The following is a 22,140-nucleotide window of genomic DNA, read 5'->3' as shown; positions in this document are numbered from 1 at the left end:
TCTTCTGGAAATCTATAAATATGGAATCAATTTGACATCCCCTATCGATAGCACTTATTACATCATGAGTATACAGAACTTGTTGTGTTTCACAAGAACGATATTTTCTGAAACCGTGCTGAATATATGTCAATAAATCGTTTTCTTTGAGATACTTCATTATATTCGAAAACAGTATATGTTCCAAAACCCTACGTCTAATCGACGTTAGTGATGTAGGCCTGTATTTCAGCGGATAACTCCCTACTTCCCTTTTTGAGTACTGGTGTGACTTGAGGAATTTTCCGGTCTTTAGGTACGGATCTTTCTGTGAGCGAGTGGTTGTATATAATTGCTAAATATGGAGCTACTTTATCAGTATACTCTGAGAGAAACCTGATTGGTGTACAATCTGCACCGGAGGATTTGCCTTAATTAAGTGATTTAAGCTGTTTCCTTACACCGAGAATATCTACTTCTATGTTTCTCATCCTGGCAGTTGTTCTTGATTATAATTCAGGAATATTTACTTCGTCTTCTTTGGTGAAGGAGTTTCAGAGAACCGTGTTTAATAACTCTGCTTTAGTGGCACTGTCATCAGTGACTTCACCGTTGTTATCGCGCAGTGAAGATATTGACTGCATCTTGCCACTGGTGTGCTTTATGTATGATCAGAATCGCTTTGGATTTTCTGCCTGATTTAGAGGCAGAATTTCGCTGTGGAAATTATTAAAAGCATCTGGCATTGAAGTAAGCGCCGTATTTCGAACTTCTGTAAAACTCTGCCAAACTTGGGGCTTTTGCGTTCTTTCAAGTTCGGCATGCGTTTTTCGATGCTTCTGCAACAACGATCTGACCCATTTTGTCTACCATGGGGGATCAGTACCATTACTTATTAATTTATGTGGTATATGTCTCTCAATATGCTGTCGATACTATCTCTTTGAAAACATTCCACAACTTTTCTACACTTACATGATCAAATCAGGAGTGAAGGCTCTCTCTTAAAAGACGTTAAGGGCATTTTCATCAACTTTTTTAAGTATACTTTCTGTTTCTTTTTGATGGTTGTAGGTGTTACGGTATTCAACCTAGCAGAAACTGCTTTGTGGTCGCTGCTCCCTGTATTCGTCATAATACTCACTATTTGTCCAGGATTATTTGTAGCTAAATGTTCAAGTATGCTTTCGCAACCATTTACGATTCGAGTGGGCTCATGAACTAATTGTTCAAAATAATTTTCAGAGAAAGCTTTCAGTACAATTTCGGATGACGTTTTATGCCTGCCGCCAGTTTTAAAAGTATAATGTTTCCAGCACATCGAGGGTGGATTAAAGTCACCACCGACTACAATTGTATGAGCATGGTACTTATCTGAAATGAGACTCAAGTTTTCTTTGAACTGTTCAGCAACAATATCTTCTGAGTTGGTGGGTCGGTAAAATGATCCAATTAATAGTTTAGTCCTATTGTCAGGTATAGCCTCTACCCATACAATTTCACACCCATACTATCCACTTCAATTTCGCAACAATGCAAACTACCTCTGACAGCAATAAATATTCCACCACAAATAGTATTTAATCTATCTTTTCTGAACACTGTTAAATCGTTTGAAAAATTTCGGCTGAACTTATTTCCGGCTTTAGCCAGCTCTCTATACCTACAACTATTTGAACCTCTTTGCTATCTATTAGGGCTTGGAGATCTGGGTCTTTCTCAACACAACTACGACAATTTGCAACTACAATACCAATCATTTCTACAATGCCTTACTGTGTTTTACCTGCCCGCTTTTAGACGGACGTCCCTTCTGTGGCTCCCTGAGACCCTCTAACCTAAAAAACTGCTGAGTCCCTTCCACACAGCCCTCGCTACCCGTGTAGCCGCCTCCTGTGTGTAGCGGACACCTGACCTATTAATCAGAACTCGGAAACCCACCACCCGATGGCGCAAGTCAAGGAATCAGCAGCCTACACGCTCACAGAACCGCCTCAGCCTCTGATTCAGATCCTCCACTCGGCTCTGCACCAAAGGACCACAGTCGGTTCTATCGACGATGCTGCGGGTGGTGAGCTCCACCGTAATCTCAGAAACATGACTGGCAGCCTTTACCATTTCCGCGAGCAACCCGAAACCAGATAGATTCTGCTCCGATCCAAAGCGACACACGTCTTTGGTACCGACATGAGCCACCACCTGCAGTTGGCTGCACACAGTACTCTTCATGGCATCTGGAAGCACCCTTTCCATATCCGTAATGACTCCCCCCCGGAACATACACGGAGTGCACACTGGCTTCCTTCCCCACATTGGCAGCCATGTTCTCAAGGGGCCCCATTACGCGCCTAACGTGGGAGCTCCCAGCTACCAGCAAACCCACCCTCTGTGAATGCCCAGACCTTGCGGGCGGAGAAGCTTCCTCTGGAACACGGTGGACGACTGCATCCGGCTCAGAGACATCGTCAGCCCGAAAACTGTTCGTCAAACGAACCGGGGTGGCCCTATGATCGGCCCCTTGGTAAGTTCTTCGCTGCCTGCCAGACATTTGAATGATCTCCCACTCGACCATGGGGTAGGGGTCAACCTCAGTGCAGGCAGTACCCAGGACAGCAACAGCAATAGACCGATCATAGGACATGTGTGACATACTCGACATCGCTTGCATCACCGTGTTCGATTCCCCAAAGTGACTCCCCCTGGCAGCAGCCTCAAGCTGTGTGACGGAAGATTAAGCAGCCTGGAGCTGTGAGCGATGGGTCGCCAGCTCAGCTCGCATCAGTATACGACATTAACAGTTCCTGTCCATTACTGCAGTCGCTCCTGTTTCAAGCTCCTAAAAATATGTAATAAACGATTGGTGTACTCGCCTTATTAGCAGCGGGAAATCGAGGTGGTCTCCCACTGACGGTCTAACCGACACTGGGCTGTTCAAACGAAACAAACGAAAGGCTGTACGATAAGGCGGTCGATAGCAACGGTGGTACTGTACACTACACTGTTATTGAAATAAACGTTTGTGCCTAGTAAGCACACAAACACGTGAGAAATTATAAAAATAAACTAGTTACTACCCAGGTAACCAAAAATAAGTCGCTCCTGTTCGAAGCTCGTAAATATATGTAACAAGTGTACGGTGTGCTCGCCTTGTTAGTAGTAGGAACTAGCAGTGCATTCTCACTGCCGATCTAACCGACACTGTTGCTATTGTAGAACATAAATAACTGAATTTTTAACAATCACTCTATATCTGATTACTCTACATCTGATCAAATGTTTCCTCATTCCTTTCATTTAGTGATATCATTTATGAATGTCTCCAACTACCCACCTCTGCTGTTAGTAATTTTGGGTTTAGATCCCATTTCATTAGCATCTCAAGACATTTTTATCAATTTCTTTGTTGTAGACTCAGCTGTTATGTTTCTTATAGAGAATTCCTTTCTGTATCGCAGTGGTTATTATTATCGAACTATTCTTCCTCTAAGTTGCAGTTCTTGTTTCCCACCCTTGTAATTTTCACCACCAGGTATTTACAATCGTCTATAGATGCTGTTGTTCTGATTGTTTTATGGTCTACTAATTTTAGTTCATTCAGCTAACAGTGAACGAATATTCTTTATACTCACTTCTGTTGTAAAGAGTGTGTCAGAACGCTCTATTACATAAAACAATATTTCCAACTTAACGTTATTCTTTGCATTGTGTAAGCACTCAGATATCGATAGCAACAGTCTCAAGGCGAAGCATGGGAGCGCGAGTCTAAGCATCGTTGTGAGACTCTCTGCGAGAGTGTATGATCAGTATCAGTCGACAGCTCAGAGACAGAAGACGTATACCGCTGCCCTCACGTCAGTGATGGCAGACCTTACCACACTCCAGACCTGAATCCATTTATATAGCCAGGGGATATCTAGATGGCTTAACTACTCTTGCAGATGGAATTCCAGATAAAATTCGCAAGCATAGCGCAAATGTAACTGTAGGGTTAGGCTTGTGATTGTTAGTCGGAGTTTTCAATATTCCCATGTTTTGCTTGTCAGTAAAAGAAGCCTCCTTATCCTCCAAATCTAAATAATACTCTGTGGTTACTAAATGTCATTGCAATTTTGAAGTTTAAATAATTTGTTAATCTGACATTCAGCCATTATTGATATCGTTAATACTTGTTCATGATGATTCTGGTGATTTAAATACTTACTTAATGAATCACATACTTAATGAATCCATTCTCAAATGTTATTTCGTAGTTAACAGGATCCAAAGAAACTCCTTTTTATTAAATTCATTCTTAGAAACAATAAGTTTCAGCCGCTGCTGCTGCATGCTGCTGCCCATTGCTGTAAACCACATTGAAAAAGCAATCATCTAAAGAGGTGAGTGCCAAACTTAGGGTTTGTGCCGTTTTTACCGTGGATACGCAGGGTCGGCATGGTGAAATCGGATGTGGCAATGTTAGTTGAAGGGGTGGCTGGATGCCATTCCTGCCGCCATCCAGTGCCCCCCGGGGAAGAATTAGTGTACCCCAACTGTCTGTGACTAGTGTAATCCACGGAATATTGCGAAAGGGTTCAGGTGTCTGCGAGCCGTATAACGGAGGTGGGACGTGGGTACGAGCCCAGTATTCACCTAGGGGGATGTGGAAAACCACCTAAAAACCACATGCAGGCTGGTCGGCACACCGGCCCTCGTCGTCAATCCACCGGACGGATTCGATCCGGGGCTGGCGCGCCAACCCGAGTCCAGGAAGCAGCGCGTTAGCGCGCTCGGCTAACCTGGCAGGTCATAACATGTTATGTACTCTAGTCCAGCAATTTCCGTTGAAGAATTCAGATTCTGTATCACTTGCAAATTCTCGTTCAAATACGCGGTCAGATAGGTTATCGAAATGTCAGTTTTAAGTTTTTTATGTAACGATCTGTTAAGGGCTTAAATGACAGTGAAACTGACCCTCATACAACACGCAACCGATGTTATGCAGGTTTACTGATAGCGCAGGTTGCTTATCGAGTCCAGTTTCCCTGATGAACATTAGCTGTAGCTACGTTATAGATAACTGCTGCACAGATGTTAATTTAGCCGCTGCTGCAGCGGAATTAGTCCCATACACGTAACGTATGGCGAAGTCTTTTGCTAGACGTCACCATTGGAAATTATAAAAACACATTCAGATCAACATTACACACAAAGTGGCTACAGCTGCGCTGCCGTGTTATACGTACTTCCGTCTATGTTAATTATAAGAATTACTTGTGACATATTTCACGACTCATTGTCGAGGACGAAGAGTTACAAACATTTTTTTCCGTGTGACACGACTGACGAGAAACGGCAGGCAATTTGTCTTGCGTTGTCAGAAATCATTATCTCTGTTTCGTGAGTGTTTTTGTGAGAAGATAGGTTCGTGGGTGAGCCATGATTTCCTGTCATACTTTTTTGATTATTACTAACGATGTCTCACAACACGAGATCCGCTATTGTCATTAGAGACCGCAGGGAACTTCCACATGCAGGCACCACTAAAGAAAGATTATCTCTCCAGAATATTCACCGCCCTCAGAGAACGAAGCGGCAAATGTTGGCGAAGATAATGCGACACAAGTTTCTACTACCTCACTACATGGGTCAAAAAATGTAACACATGACCTCAGCTGCAATGCAGAAGCACTTCCAAATTAAAAACTAGTGAATCATCACATCACAGTGACACATCCCGACTAATCTTTTCAGAGACAGTAAATTCAGGTTCCGTAAGTCATTCTGAGGTACAAACAGCATCTCAGACAGTTTCAATTTCCTACCAATGACTCATTTTAAACATTGTTAGAAGCCATGTTTAACAAGATCTAACAAGATACATAAAAGTCGCAACAAATCATGGCTACAAAATTCTGATAACAAACACAAATCATGTTGCTAGAGTCTAAATAGGACAGACAAACAATGATGGAATTTCTGCAAACTCAAATCACGCAGATTAATACTCCGCAGACAGACTTGCAAACTCAATTTGCGCAGATTAATACGACGCAAACGTACTTGCAAACTAAAGTTGCACAGCTTAAACATTTGTTCCTTAAAGCGCATACGTTATAAACTAAAATTAACATCGTTGTTACCGTGAAAACTCAACAAACAGAAAAAATCTCATGGACAGAGACAGGTTTTCAAAAGTACAAACAGGATGTGTTATCTGCCGTTAAAGCAGTAATACCCGGCACTTTGGTCACGGATCTCAAAGAGCACAGCGATCAAAATGCCTGTAAAATTACAGAAATTAGCACCAAAACAGATTTTGTGGAAGAAACTGTTCATTCTATTGTGGAGAAGTGAGGCAAAATTTCTCAGAAATCTGACGATCTATCGACATAAGTTACAGACTTGTCCGACAATGTAGACGCAAGCTCTAGCGTCACTGCCCTGTACACTTCTCGCAAACGGAAAAGTATTTAAACATGAAAATTTTATATTAAGGGAAAGTGCTCATTCACACGACAGTAAAAGACAAATTAAATTCTTTAGAATCAAAAATTCTTATGACGAAAATATCCCAGCCCTTACTGGAGCGCAAACATATTGTGAAATTACGCAGCAATCGCATTGCGTCAGCGGTCACATACCCGTCGATCGTATGGGCGACTATATTAGATGACAGCCTCATTCAGAAGTCATTTCCACTAGCGTCCATCACCCTGAACATTACGATAGGCAACAACCAGACTAATCGATGAGATTTTATCTCCACAATTTTAAACCAAGAAGGGACGATAGGATCGATTATAAATACTTCCATCCAGTACAAAAATTTAAAATATTTCGTAATGCTCGTAAACAAATGTATGTAAGGGCCTGGCTTGATCAATTCCATTATTCTTTACCCATGAATGGCCGATTTCAAGCAAGTTGGAATTCATGTGCTCTTATTCGGCAAATGTGCTAGCTTATAGAATGCGTTCAATAGCGCAACAAAGCCTATCATCGGCAGAATTTCAGCACCACTTTTTGACGGCATGCTGGTCTCCCAGAACGCAGTTATGCGTAAAAACCAGAACAATACACCAGAAACCGTTCTAAAGTTCGGAATTTACCACCCCAACATTGTACTTTGAGGACATCGTGCGTAGAAACCTGTATTTAGACAATCCGGAAAGTCCAGCACAAGTTATCGGTATTTGCATAACAAAACTGCCCACTTACAGAAAACATGTCATTGTTACTTGTAGATGCAAAGACAATATTGACGAGTTCACAGGTATTTTCCAAAAACTAGGAGATGATGACGACAATCACCTCAATATGCAGGGTTCTAATAACAACAAAAGTAGAAATAATGGGCAAACCCAACTTTCTGTGAACCAGTACGGTAATAATGGCCACTCAAATGATCATTATAATTACGAAAATCAACATAACAACTTGACCATTCGCAACACTTTGCAAGGAATCCACAGTTTGTGCAGAACAATCAGCCCATGCAAGATTTTAGCAGTAGTCCTAACAACTGCGACAATTACGACCAACAAAACCATCAGCAAACACATCATGATCAATGTTGTGTGCACAGTTAACAATTCAGAGGCAATTCTGGTAGTTTCGAACGAAACAGACGCAATGGAAATTTCCAGAATGGACACTTTAATCAGAAGACCAATTTTAGAAACAAGGGTAATAGAAGAAACAATTATTTTAACAGTGACAGTTTCCAGGGAAATAAAGCTCACTATAACATGCATTATAATTATGAAAATCACTGTAACCATCCGTCAGATAGCTATAATAATCAATGTGTTTTCCCATATAAATGTCATGGCAAAGCAAGGTTGGGCAATGTCTACTCAGAGTAATAGTCATAGTAATTCTGCTCCCAATTTTCACAGTAGACAACCTCAACCGTTAGCCACAGGTTGGCACCCCAACGGTGTAAAGCAGCAAAATCATCGTAAATTTGTTGAAATAAGGTCACCGGATCCTCGAAACAATTCCCTTGGAACAGCCGCCGGAATGAGCTTTCGAGAGACAGCGAGGAGAGGGTGAAGCGTTTTGCTTTTTTCCTTTAGCTTGATGCAGCTGGCTACGAGGTAGGTCAAGGCCAAAAGCATTAGCGGTAGTTCCTCGCCCAGCTTAAGACGCTATTACCAGCTCACCTTTTTTGTGTGTAACTGCAGTGGACGGTTGTAAATACGTCACAGCCCACGCTGAAACGTTCCCTTTAAGAGGGAAACAGATTTAGTACCTTGTGAAAGGAAGTGGTCACCGTTGTCTCCACGGAAACAATACCTCTTTCCTTCCACTTTTAAATAATAAATGATAGTCATTTTTGTAAGTATCTTCATAAATGAATCCAGCCCTTACTAAATGATGAAACGACTACTCTCACAGATTACGACGAGACATGTAACGTATAGAAACTCCCACTTGCTGAAGTGTAATGTTAGTTTTCAGAACACTCCAGAAGTTGATGTATAATAACACTTATCAATTGTATGAGCTGCCAGTAGGAACAGATGTGGAAAGCAGAATTAAAACAGCAAGATGACACCAGTCCCAGAAAAGAATTAGTGTTAAGTAATACAAGAGGATCTAAAGGAATTCCTCCATATTAAAGTAAGTAAATGAAGGCAAGATGCGTTGAGGGTCCACTGTAAACTATACTAATAAGAAGTGTAATTTGTAAGAAGGTGTGTGGAAGACACTTCGATTACTATATTATTTATCAATCGTCATTATTATCATTATTCAAGGTTAAGCAAGCTTTTCTAAGGAGTCAAGGGTGTCTCATAGTTCAGGGCATAGCTCAAAAGAGAGAAAGGGACGGAAATGTTAACAATGTAACATATATGGAGAAAGGTAAAACTAAAATCGTGGAACAGAGTAACATCAGGTTTGTCTCACATAGTTTTACACTGTCACAAGTAAACATCGACAAATACAGTGCTGTAGAATTTTAATGAATATATGTATGTCATTAAAGAAATGTTTTCAGGTAATAATACAAATCAAACAAGGAAGGAAAGGACCAGAGATAGAATAAATCATACTAAAAATGAAAGCAAGCAAACCACAAAGGGTTTAAAATATTCATGTCTTAATCTTTTTGCAGGTATCAGAGGAAACCGAACTTGGCAGCCAATCCAGAAGGAAGAAAACTTATTACTTGTTAGCCTGAACACTAATTAATTTCTTCCTTTTGAAACCAAAATGACGACAATAAACGTGCTAGCACCCACTGTAACACAAACCATGAATCTAAAAATAAGAATTTTATGTAACTTTCATACTACTGTTAGTATAAGGATTAAATAAAAAAATTTCAGGTGAAACGACAAGAGAAAATATATGTTTAACAGTATTGTATACTAAATACAACAATGGGAAAGCTACCTATTCCAATCCCCTTTACTACAATTCACATCCTGTTGAAAGATGTATCCTGCTTATGTGTAGTATAGATTCCTGTGTGTTTTGTGGTAGTTGGGGTGATGGTAGAATAGTACCTCCATTCCTCAACAAATGTGTATTTCTGATCATACAAATAGTTTTTAATATTTTTAATCACTATGCTCCTAATACTGAGTGTGCAGGTCAATATTTTATTAGCATTCTTGCACATAGCTGCCTGATGCAACATAGTATATTTGTGTCATTTTTGTGTATGACGCTGCAATATGCAAACATTTCTTAGGCAATATAAATTTCTTTTTGTGTCATTTATTTGTATAACACTGTATAATGCAGCACACTTTGTTCGATGTTTATCTTATAAGGAAACACTGCCTGTGCAGAAGTACTTAATATTTTATAAATAATGTTCATGATCAGATATCTCAATTAGTAATATAACAGGTCTCATAATCACTCATATTTGAGTTCTGTGTAGAATAGTTTTAGATTCATGTTGATATATATATATGTTTCATACAAAACAATTTAAAAATTTTATTCATATAAACTGCATGTGCTGTTACTTGACTATCTTCACTTATGTTTACAGAAATAGGTTAAAAAACATTTTAAAGTTCTTACGATAATTATGTTGTGTCTATAGGCTACCAAGTAACTAGGATCTTCCAGAGCACAAAGAAATTACGAAGTGCACATACACATGTGATGTCTGCAACAACGATGTCACTTTCAACGATGGCAGCAACCAAGGAGTTCTGTCATAATGAAGGGTGTCTGCAGTAAATACCTGTTCTTGAGAGGCAATCAGCGACCAGTGCTGACCATTGCTTTCGAGAGCCACAATGACACAATGCTGTTTCAGTGAAAGAACATGGACAATTCAAGCCAGTGTGTCGAAAATGCTGAACCTTGGCTTTAAGAGCCAGAATTACACAGTGTTGCCTCAGTGAAAGGACTCTGGATACAAGCCGCTATGTCACCAAAGATGCAGTTTCTCCATGTAAATGTGGCAGTGAGATAGACTCTGTTCACAACACACCATGATTCTACAGTACTGTGCGTTTCTACATTGGGGCGTTGGTGACATAGACACTATACACACAGTTCATGACGTTGTTTCTCCTGTCATATTTCTACAAGTGTGCGAAGCGCAAAACAATACAAATCTCCCTGTGCTGTGAACATTCCCTTTTTACAAAACAATAACAATATACATGTTTTCTTGTCATATTGCTAAACTGTACAGTATAAAATTTTTCTTGAATGAAAATCTGGCTAATGACTTATTTTGAAAGGCTCAAAAAACGGCCAAAATATAACTGAGCCATTAATGGACAATCCTTTTAACAATAATAGAAATTCAACATTTTTATGTATTTTGTTGAAATATTTGAATTAAGAATTTTTAACTTCTCGTGTCCTACTTGTGCACAGGTCCCGTTCAAATTCTTAAAGAAGCGACATGGAGGCTACGTAAGAGGTGTGTCAGAACTCTCCATTACATTGAAAACAATAACCGACTTAACGCTATTCTTTGAATGGTGTAAGCACTCAGACATCGACAGCAACAATCTCAGGACGAAATACGGGAGCTCAGTTCTAAGCATTGTTGTAAGATGGGGTCTGTGTGCGAGAGTGGAATACTAGCGCCAATCGACTGCCCGGAGTCAGAAGACGTGTCACGTTGCCCTCAAGTAGGTGATGGGAGATCTTACCACACTCATGGCCTGATTTCATTTTTATAGCCAGGAGAGCTCTAGATGGCATAACCACGCTTAAAGATGGAATTCAAGGTAAAATTCGCCAGCATAGCGTAAATCTCAATTGCAGGGTTGGCTTGTGATTGTTGGTCCGAGTTTGCAGTAATCCCATGTTTGGCTTGTCAGTGAAAGAAGCCTACTTATCCCCAAAATAATAATAACTATTCACCACATTGGAGTAATATGCTCTGGTTAATAAATTTTGGCGCAGTTTGAAACTGAAATTATTTGTTAATCTAGCATTCAGCCATTATTGACACATATATCATTTGGCATTGTCTTACTAATACTTGTTCACGATGATTCTGAGGTTTTAAGTAGACCTAATTAAAGAAATTCCTTCTCAAAAAGTAATTTGGTAGTTAACAAGACGCAATAGAACTCCTTTTTATTAAATTCATTCTTAGTAACAATATGCTTTTGAAACTGCTGCAGCATGCTGCTGCGTGCTGCTGCACATTGCTGTAAACCACATGGAAAAAGGCAGTCATCTAAAAAGGTGAGTGTAAATCTTAGGGCCAAAGCAGAGGCACTGACACACCACAACATCTCATGTACTCTAGTCCAGTAAATTCCGTTGCACAAGACAGATTCTGTATGAATTGTATATTCATCTTTAAATATGTGGTAAGATGGTTTATCGAAATGTTAGTTTTAAGTTTTTCAAGTAACGATCTGTTGAGGGCTTAAATGACTGTGAAACTGACACTCATGCAACACGCACACAGTGTTATGCAGGTCTGATTCCATTCACTGACAGTTCAGGTTGCTTATCGAGTCACACTCCCACTTGTATCTACTAAAAACAGAGGAAATGGTTGTGGTAGAAACAATAGGTGAAGTAGCTGTTCTGGAATAGCTTCATTCTCATAATTCATTTGGAAATGGTGGAGTATAAAAGAATCGTATAATCGAAACAACTGCTAAAGTAATCAAATAAGTGCTGAGCGTCTCATCTATGGCACATATATTTTTAATTTTTTTTGTATCTTCACTCTTAATACTACTTTGGAGCGCCTACCAAGACTTCTTCCCCTGTGTCAATCATTTTATCAAACAAATAACATTTACATTAAAAATCCTGGAATTCGAAATTAGAAAAAGGAAGAGAGGGAAACGGAATAGGTGAATATGGATTGGGAGTAAGAAATGAAAGAGGAAACCACCTGGTAGAATTTTGCACAGAGAATAACTTAATCATAGCTAACACTTGGTTCAAGAATCATAAAAGACGGACTTATACATGGAAGAACCCCGGAGATACTGGAAGGTATCAGATACATTATATAATGATAAGACAGAGATTTAGGAACCTGGTTTTAAATTGTAAGGCATTTCCAAGGGCAGATGTGGTCTCTGACCACAATATATTGGTTATGAACTGTGGATTATAACGGAGGAAACTGTAAAAAGGTGGGAATTGAGGGAGGTGGGACCTGGATAAACTGACTAAACCAGAGGTTGTACAGCGTTTCAGGGAGAGCATAAGAGAACGATTGACAGGAATGGGGGAAAGAAATATAGTAGAAGAAGAATGGGTAGCTTTAAGTGAAGGCAGCAGACGATAAAGTAGATAAAAAGACGAGGGTTAATAGAAATTCTTGGGTAACAGAAGATTTATTGAATTTATTTATGAAAGGAGAAAATACAAAAATGCATTAAGTGCAAAATGGCTAAGCATGGATGGCTAGAGGACAAATGTAAGGATGTTGAGGCATATATCACTAGGGGTAAGATAGATACTGCCCACAGGAAAATTAAAGAGACCTTTGGAGAAAAGAGAACCACATGTACGAATATCAAGAGCTCAGATGGAAACCCCGTTCTAAGCAAAGAGAGGAAAGCAGAAACGTGGAAGGAGTATATAAAGGGTCTATACAAGTTGATGTGTTTGAGGACATTATTATGGAAATCGAAGAGGATGTAGATGAAGATGTAATGGGAGATATGCTACTGTGTGAACAGTTTGACACAGCACTGAAAGACCTAAGTCGAAACAAGGCCCCGGGAGTAGACAACATTCCACTAGAACTACTGACAGCCTTGGGAGAGCCAGTCCTGATAAAAATCTACAATCTGGTAAGCAAGATGTGTGAGAAAGGCAAAATACCCTCAGACTTCAAGAAGAATATAATAGTAACAACCCCAACGAAAGCAGGTGTTGACAGATGTGAAAATTACCGAACTAACAGTTGAATAAGTCAAAATACTTACACGAATTCATCAAAGACTAATGGAGAAACTGGTAGAAGCCGACATCGTGGAAGACCAGTTTGGATTCCATAAAAATATTGGAATACGTGAGACAATACTGACCCTACGACCTATCTCAGAAGATAGATTAAAGAAAGGCAAACATACGTTTCTAGCATTTGTAGACTTAGAGAAAGCTTTTGACAATGTTGATTGGAATACTCTCTTTCGAGTTCTGAAGGTGGAAGGAGTAAAATATAGGGAGCGAAAGGCTTTCTACAATTTGTAGAGAAACCAGATGGCAGTTATAAGAGTCGAGGGGCACGAAAGGGAAGCAGTGCTTGGGAAGGGAGTGAGACATGTTTGTAGCCTATCCCCGACCTTATTCAATCTGTTTATTGAGCAAGCAGCAAAGGAAACAAAATGAAAATTCGGAGTAGGAATTAAAATCCATGGTGAAGAAATAAAAACTTTGTGGTTCGCCAATGAAATTGAATACTGTCAGAGACAGCAAAGGACCTGGAAGAGCAACTGAACGGAATGGACAGTGGTCTTGAAAGGAGGATATACGATCAACATCGACAAAAGCAAAACGAGGATAATGGAATGTAGTCGAATTAAACAAGGTGATGCTGATGGTGTTAGATTAGGAAATGAGACGCTTAAAGTAGTAAATGTGTTTTGCGGTTTGGGGAGATAAATAACTGATGATGGTAGAAGTAAGGAGGATATAAACAAAGACTGACAATGGCAAGGAAAGCGTTTCTGAAGAAGAGAAATTTGTTAACATCGAGTATAGATTTAAGTGTCAGCAAGCCGTTTCTGAAAGTACTTGTGTGGAGTGTGGCCGTGTATGGAAGTGAAACGTGGACGATAAATAGTTTGAAGAAGAAGAGAATCGAAGCTTTCGAAATGTGGTGCCACAGAACAATGCTGAAGATTAGATGGTTAGATCACATAACTAATGAGGAAGAATTGACTAGAATTGGGGAGAAGAGAAATTTGTGGCACGACTTGACCAGAAGAGGGGATCGGTTGGTATGACATATTCTGAGGCATCAAGGTATAGCGTCCCCAGTGCCATATTACGGAAGAAGACATTCATAATTTGTAAGAGATTTTGTTTTCATGTAGCCGTAAAATAATAATTTCTCTGTCCAAGTTTCAAATGCAAAGAAATAATTTATGACAAAATGATCTAAAGAGGTGACAAGATACAGTCTTTTGTTAATTTTTTAGTCGACTTCACTTCCTCTTTTGTCTTGAATGTGTCTAGAGGGACATCTTGCGTGTGCTGACAAATGTAAGCATATTTGTATGAGTTAAGCATATAATATACTGATTTTATATTATTGTGCACTTTTAATTTGTAAGAGGTGATCCCGATTTCATGTCCGCCTTCCTTGAATTAACCTGCATTCAAGTAATTTACAGCTCAACAATCGCAGCGGCCGATGCAGCCAACGACGCCATTACGTGGCGATATTAACTTATGAAAAATTAGCGGAAGCTGAAAACTCGCCCGCTATTAGCATAATATTAATTTTTCTCCACAGCGGCACGAAGTTGCAGAAATACTTAGCTTTAAGATTCTTATTTTCAGTACCATAGCCGAGACCCAGAGCCAGGACTCTGACTACAATACAATGGTTAACGGAGGTAAGAAAAATACTCTCGCGCGTGTGAGGGCCGCAATTTTAATTTATAACTAAAGACTTCTTGCTTTAAAGTGAACTGACTAGCTGCAGAAATTAATATGAAAAGTTTATTACATTGTTCAACTTAAATATCATTTTTATTAAGGCCCACCACATAAGTCGGCTACAATCAAAAAATAATAACCACAATAATAATAATATATATATTAAATTACGACGGCCGACGGACGCGAGATTGGCGCCGCAACTTTGGGGCTCGATTAATATGATTCCATTGTAATGAATGTAATTATGTATGTGTCTAATTGTTGTAAAATATTAATGCTCGTATGAATTCTTTTACATGTACAACAACAAAACCACACCCTGAGGAGACCTGGAGAGGAAAAAGTGTAGAAAAGAAAAAGGACTGCGAGAAAGAAAAATAAGTAAGGTAAGGCCTATTGTGCAAGCATCCTGTGTAGCTCTGTGCGGAATATCGAACCCATGTGCACATGAGATACCTTCGGTGTTTTGTGTATTTATGTGTTTATTTTTGGAGGGGATAATTATTCGTTTTGTTTATTTATATGTTTATTTTTGGAGGGGATAATTATTCGTGTGTGTATCAGTGTTAAATATTTGTCAGTGGCTTAAAGTGAATTTAGTATGGGTAAGATAGGACAACGTAAAGCATCCGTACCAGAAGAACAAAATTCTGTTAATATGGAAAGTGAGGATCATTTGCAATACGTAATCGAATCCCAAGCCACCGCCTCGGATAACATAATTTCCGGAGCGGGGGGCGAGGATCTGTGAACGGTGAATGACGCTCCACAGCAGAATGGGAATAGAGTAACAACTCCACTGCCTGGGCAGGGGGCCAATCGAGTGCTAGATTAAGCGGGGCACCCGTATGCTCACCGATTGCAGACCCTTTTGCTGAATTTCTGCGTAGGCTCGAAGAAAGAGATAGGGAAAGAGACGAAAAACGGGCTCAGATGCTACGTGAGCAAGAGCAGCGCAATGAAGCGGAACTAGACCGTATACAAAGCGAACTTGCCGAGATGCGGGACGCGTGCAAAGAAATACCCGATCTTGTGCAAAGCTTGGCCGGCGAGATGCAAAAACTACAGATATCGCAGGCTAGGCTTGAAGACAATGTCCAGACTTTAACCAACCGCGTGGATAATGTGGAGATAGATTCACGGAAAAGTATTGACGCGTATTAGGAAGTGCAAGCTCAAAAAGTAGAAAAAGAATTAAATGAATGGGTAGAAGTAAAGGATCGCGAGATATCTGCAAGGATTGAAAGCGACGTAAAAACAGCTGTAGAACAAGCGACTGCAGCCGCGAGTGTGAATATTGACGCTAGCGCTGCTGCACTACATGCCGAATTAACAGAAATCAAGTCCCGTGTGACAGCGAAGTTGCCAAATTGGCAACAGGAGGTCGCGCGAAGACTCTGCGTTGGAAAGCAATGTAAACATGGCGGACAGATCATGAATCCGACTCCGTGTACTGATTACTGTAATAATGCTGACGGTAGGCAGGGTGCGAGTGCGCAACCGCCACCTAATGCGAATTATGAGCACGAACAACATGCGATACCGTGCAGCGCACTTCACGAAGTGATGAATGTCCAAGAATGTAGCAATCAGATGTGCAAAAAAGAGGACAATGTAATAAAACACAGGACATTCCAACCCTTCAATAGCGAAAAACGAAATGTCCACCCTGTTGTATTTATTAAGAGCTTCAGGAATGTGTTTCCCAGGACATGGACGGAAAGACAAAGAATACAGTTCGTGGTCTCTTTTATTCAAGGTGACGCGGCACTGTGGGCCACTGACGTGTCCGAAAATTGTCTAACGATGCAACAGTTTGAAGGTGCATTCTTGCAAAAATTCTGGTCCGATAGCGTCCAAGAAAGACTACGAAAGGAGTTGTACAGTCCAGAAATGTACAATCCTAAGATGGGAACGTTACGCAAATATTTCGAAAAGTATATAAACAGAACCAGGTACTGGGACGAGCCAATGTCCGATCGTGACATAATCAGATTAATAAAAATGAAGTTGCCCAGTGAAGTTAAAAGATATTTCATCAATGTGCCGGAATACGATATAGAACAATTCATGGAAATAGTGGATTCTGTTGACTTATTGATCGAAGATATGAAAACCGAAAACAAGTGGAACCATGCAGGCTGTAATCAACAAAAAGCCGATTACAATAGCAGCCACATTAACGGTAGTAACTTAGTACCAAATGGTAACGGGAATAGGCAAGAGCACCGGCAACATAATCGAGGCACAAACAATGGCAATGGTTATAACGGCAACGGTTATAATAGTCAAAATCGAAAGAGACATCATGATGGACGCATGAGTAATGGATATAATGGTAACGGCAATCCGCAATGGCGGAACAACCGAAACCAGTGGCGTGGTTATAACGAACCGACACCAAAGTGGCAACAAAACACAGCGCCACAATGGAACGCCAACCCAGGTCCGTCACAGAACATGTCAGGGAGTTACAACCGACCACCACAAAACCAGAGCCATACACAATATCAAAATACACCATCGGGGAGGCAGGGCGGTCAACTCAACAGTAGCAACAACAACAACCAGAACCACAATGTGAGGTTAGTGGAAGTGACAGACAACTGTCAACCCACTAATGCTCATCCGTTAAACTAAAGACAGCCACAATACGCTCTCCGTTGTTGGCTGCAGGATGGTGTAGTGAGGGCACATTCACGGATGACAGCCATAAACTTTGTATGCTGAGATACAATGACGCAACAAAAATAGAAAAGGAACTTGTAGACATACCGCAGAAATGTAACCGAACCGACAAAAGTGTTGTGCAGGCTGTATTGCAAGCAGATATGTATGGAGCACCAATACAGATAATAGTCGATACCGGTGCGTCAACCAATGTCATGAGCGCAAATATTTACAAGTACTTGAGTCAAAATAATAGAATACCAGTATTGCCAGTGAAGAATTGTCGTGTTACAAGTGCAATAGGTGCACAATCTCATATCATAAAGCACCAGGTGCAAGTCGAGTTTACGGTAGGAAATGAAGCAATGAAAAGCTCGTTCCTAGTACTTAGGATTAGGTGTTGCTTGCATCCTGGGGATGGAAAAATCGACCTCTTGTGCGGGGAAGTAAGCCTTATGAATGAGGATAGACGTGTAGTTTTGCCGTTGTTGAGGACACGGGAAGTGCACGGTAAATATTGCCGGAGCTTTCAAACGAGATTTGAAGGAATACAGGTAATGAATTTATATTCTGGCTTAAGTAGAAGACAAGCATGTTATAAAGAATTTATTACTGAAGATAAAGAGGAAAATAGGAAACTGATAGCCATGAAATTAGGGAGCCAGAACATTTGACTGAAGCACAACAAAACGAATTGATTCAGCTACTTACAGATTATGAGAATGTGTTTTCGAAAAAACCCTGTGTTATCGAAGGCTACAACTATAACATCGAAGTGGTACCTCACGATACCTTCTGTCACGCAAACTACACCATCCCGTGGTCGAAGAAGGAGGCAATTACGAAGTAAACCAATAAATACTTACAAAGACTTAAAGAAGTTTGCTCAGTAGAGCAACGTTTACCTTTGTGTGTAGTAGGTTAAGTTTATAGTGTATTTTTTCTGTGTGTAAATGTTCCGATTTTAGTGTAATATTTAAAGACAATGATGCACACAAGATTAGTGCGATTCAATTTTGTAGATGTTAAGGAATAATAGTATTTTTAAGCAATTGCATTTTGAAGAAAAGAAATGAACGTAGGTTTAAGAATATGTTTAAAATTTCATGTTGAAAAATGCAAAAAAAATATTTAAAAAAGAGAAAATTTAATAGCATGTAACGATGAAAGAATTTTTCATTAGTGTGTCATGAATATTTTTGAACTGTAGTAGTACCGCAACTTATGAAATTCAATATTATAGTGTATGTGTTGTTCCATGTATTTATGTCTATACCGATCTTGAAATACGCTCAATCATAATATACTAAACAACATGAGTGCAGGGTGTACATCACCTAAGGTACCTCATGTGTTGTGGACAAGGTACAAAGCGAATCAGTAAACGCGACTACCGCTAAGCACTGTTAAAATATATTGCCATCTGCTAAGGCAGAGATTTGCACGAATTTGTAGTGTAAACAAAAGTCACAAATCTAACATTAATCTAGGAACTTGCACGCTAGACCTAGATTATAAAATGTGTACAATAATGCGAGAGGCAGAGTTTTGTAAAGTCGAGCCTGGCTCTGGAGGGCAAGTACGCAATGAGTGGGCAGATATGACATGGGAACTTACCTCACATGAGATGGAAATACAATTGTATAGTCAAAAAAAATCTGAAGGCAAGTACGACTCTAAGCGGAAAATGAAAAGAGACAATCAGTGCGAGAGACTGGTAAAACCCAGCACGAGCCAATATCCAGTTCAGACTGAATGAAATACATTAGTGTTTGTGAACTAATCGAAACAGTTACTTTAAGCAGTGTGAAAAACTGTGAAGGTGAAACTTTGATATGGACAGTGAAGTGCTAGTATTGAACGTTCAGCAGCGGTAAAGACGCCAAACGCCAATATTACGCACGAAAAACTGTGAATTTGCTTATAAATGTGAACTGTTAACGTGAAGTGAACCCACAGTCAATATTTTTGGGACAGACTGTAGTTTCAGTGAGCACAATAATGCGAGATTGGAATGCGATGCGTGGACTGTTGCAAAACAGCGACCGCAGAAACGGCGAATGTTTGTGCTAAGCTCATATTGGGACACTCACCAGTGCCTGCGAGTGCGGCGAAAACATAAATAATTTTGTCAAGACAAAAACTGACGTGTGATGGAAACAGTATTGCATCAAAACTGCATTCACGGGAGAAGGTCCATGTCATGTATTCTGCAAGACAGTGCTAGCTTGACACTCGGAAACTGGCGAAAACTTAACAACAACTGCCGCACTAATAAATGCTCCTTTTCCACTAGCGTAACCATCTGCAGCGGGAAACAAATATTACGTTGGTTGTGTGTATGTTTCATGTACTACGACGGAGATGCGTAGCAGAGCTGACTCCTGCCAATAAGCGCGGGGGGCGAATATCATCCCACTCCGCCACACCCGGGCGAGACAGAAGCGCATCGCCAACGGTGCAGCCGATCAGCTGATTCTGACGTTCCGCGACGGCGAGAGACACGCTGGCGTCGTGCGGGCGTTGACCTCTCCGCAACCGCCGGGACCGCCGAGCACCGAACACACCAAGCGACGCCGTCGCGAGCCAAACGTCGCGGCGTAGATCATCAACGACACCGCAATCAAGTGTTATAATGACCTCATTCCTTTGCATAGTGCTACGAAAAATTGTTGACAAAGTATGCACATCCTGTACTCCAATGACATCCCAGAAACGTTTAAGTGAAAGTGACCCAAGCAGTTAGTCTGTCGCTCCGCCGAGGTTTTCCCCAGGTTTCCCTACGGCCGCGCCAAATGGGGAGCGAATAGTTTACACCCCTGGGACTTCAAATCTTCCGGACTAACTCGTGGTTGTATACCTTGAACTTCATCTGTATTACACCTTGTGTGCAACACACCTCAGTAATTACGACTGTATAAACATACGATGTGACATATGTAAACTGTGAAAGAAAAATCTGCATGTGGACACTGTGGACATGAAAGAGGAAATATTTATGTCAAAAAACACGAACATTTTTTATGACATAAACATTTCGGGGGGCAATATAGCGTCCCCAGTGCCATATTACGGAAGAAGACATTCATAATTTGTAAGAGATTTTGTTTTCATGTAGCTGTAAAATAATAATTTCTCTGTCCAAGTTTCAAATGCAAAGAAATAATTTATGACAAAATGATCTAAAGAGGTGACAAGATACAGTCTTTTGTTAATTTTTTAGTCGACTTCACTTCTTCTTTTGTCTTGAATGTGTCTAGAGGGACATCTTGCGTGTGCTGACAAATGTAAGCATATTTGTATGAGTTAAGCATATAATATACTGATTTTATATTATTGTGCACTTTTAGTTTGTAAGAGGTGATCCCGATTTCATGTCCGCCTTCCTTGAATTAACCTGCATTCAAGTAATTTACAGCTCAACAATCGCAGCGGCCGATGCAGCCAACGACGCCATTACGTGGCGATATTAACTTATGAAAAATTAGCGGAAGCTGAAAACTCGCCCGCTATTAGCATAATATTAATTTTTCTCCACAGCGGCACGAAGTTGCAGAAATACTTAGCTTTAAGATTCTTATTTTCAGTACCATAGCCGAGACCCAGAGCCAGGACTCTGACTACAATACAATGGTTAACGGCGGTAAGAAAAATACTCTCGCGCGTGTGTGGGCCGCAATTTTAATTAATAACTTAAGATTTCTTGCTTTAAAGTGAACTGACTAGCCGCGGAAATTAATATGAAAAGTTTATTACATTGTTCAACTTAAATATCATTTTTATTAAGGCCCACCACGTAAGTCGGCAACACTCAAAAAATAATAACCACAATAATAATAACATATATATATTAAATTACGACGGCCGACGGACGCGAGAAAGGGATCACCAATTTAGTACTGGAGGGCAGCGTGGAGGCAGTTAGTCTGTCGCTCCGCCGAGGTTTTCCCCAGGTTTCCCTACGGCCGCGTCAAATGGGGAGCGAATAGTTGACACCCCTGGGACTTCAAATATTCCGGACTAACTCGTGGTTGTATACCTTGAACTTCATCTGTATTACACCTTGTGTAGTAGAGGGAGACCAACAGATGAACACACTAAGCAGATTCAGAGGGATGTAGGCTGCACTAGGTACTGGGAGATGAAGAAGCTTGCACAGAATAGAGTAGCATGGAGACCTGCATCAAACCAGTCTCTGGACTGAAGACTACAACAACAGCAACTTTCCAATCTCTGTCAATCACTGCCGTTTTCTATCTTTCAGCTACCTCTAATGCCATGAAGATAAACCGCAGTGTCTTGACACGTGTCCTATCATTCAGTCCCTTTCTCTTCTCACATACTTCTTTTCCTCGCTTATTCTGTGGATTCCGTATGTCTTAACATATAAATATATCTGCCTTTCAGCATTATTCTGTAGCACGAATCAGT

Source organism: Schistocerca piceifrons, chromosome 3, assembly GCF_021461385.2.
Source record: "Schistocerca piceifrons isolate TAMUIC-IGC-003096 chromosome 3, iqSchPice1.1, whole genome shotgun sequence".
Taxonomy (NCBI): Eukaryota; Metazoa; Arthropoda; class Insecta; order Orthoptera; family Acrididae; genus Schistocerca; species Schistocerca piceifrons.
Note: the sequence above shows the minus strand (reverse complement) of the source record.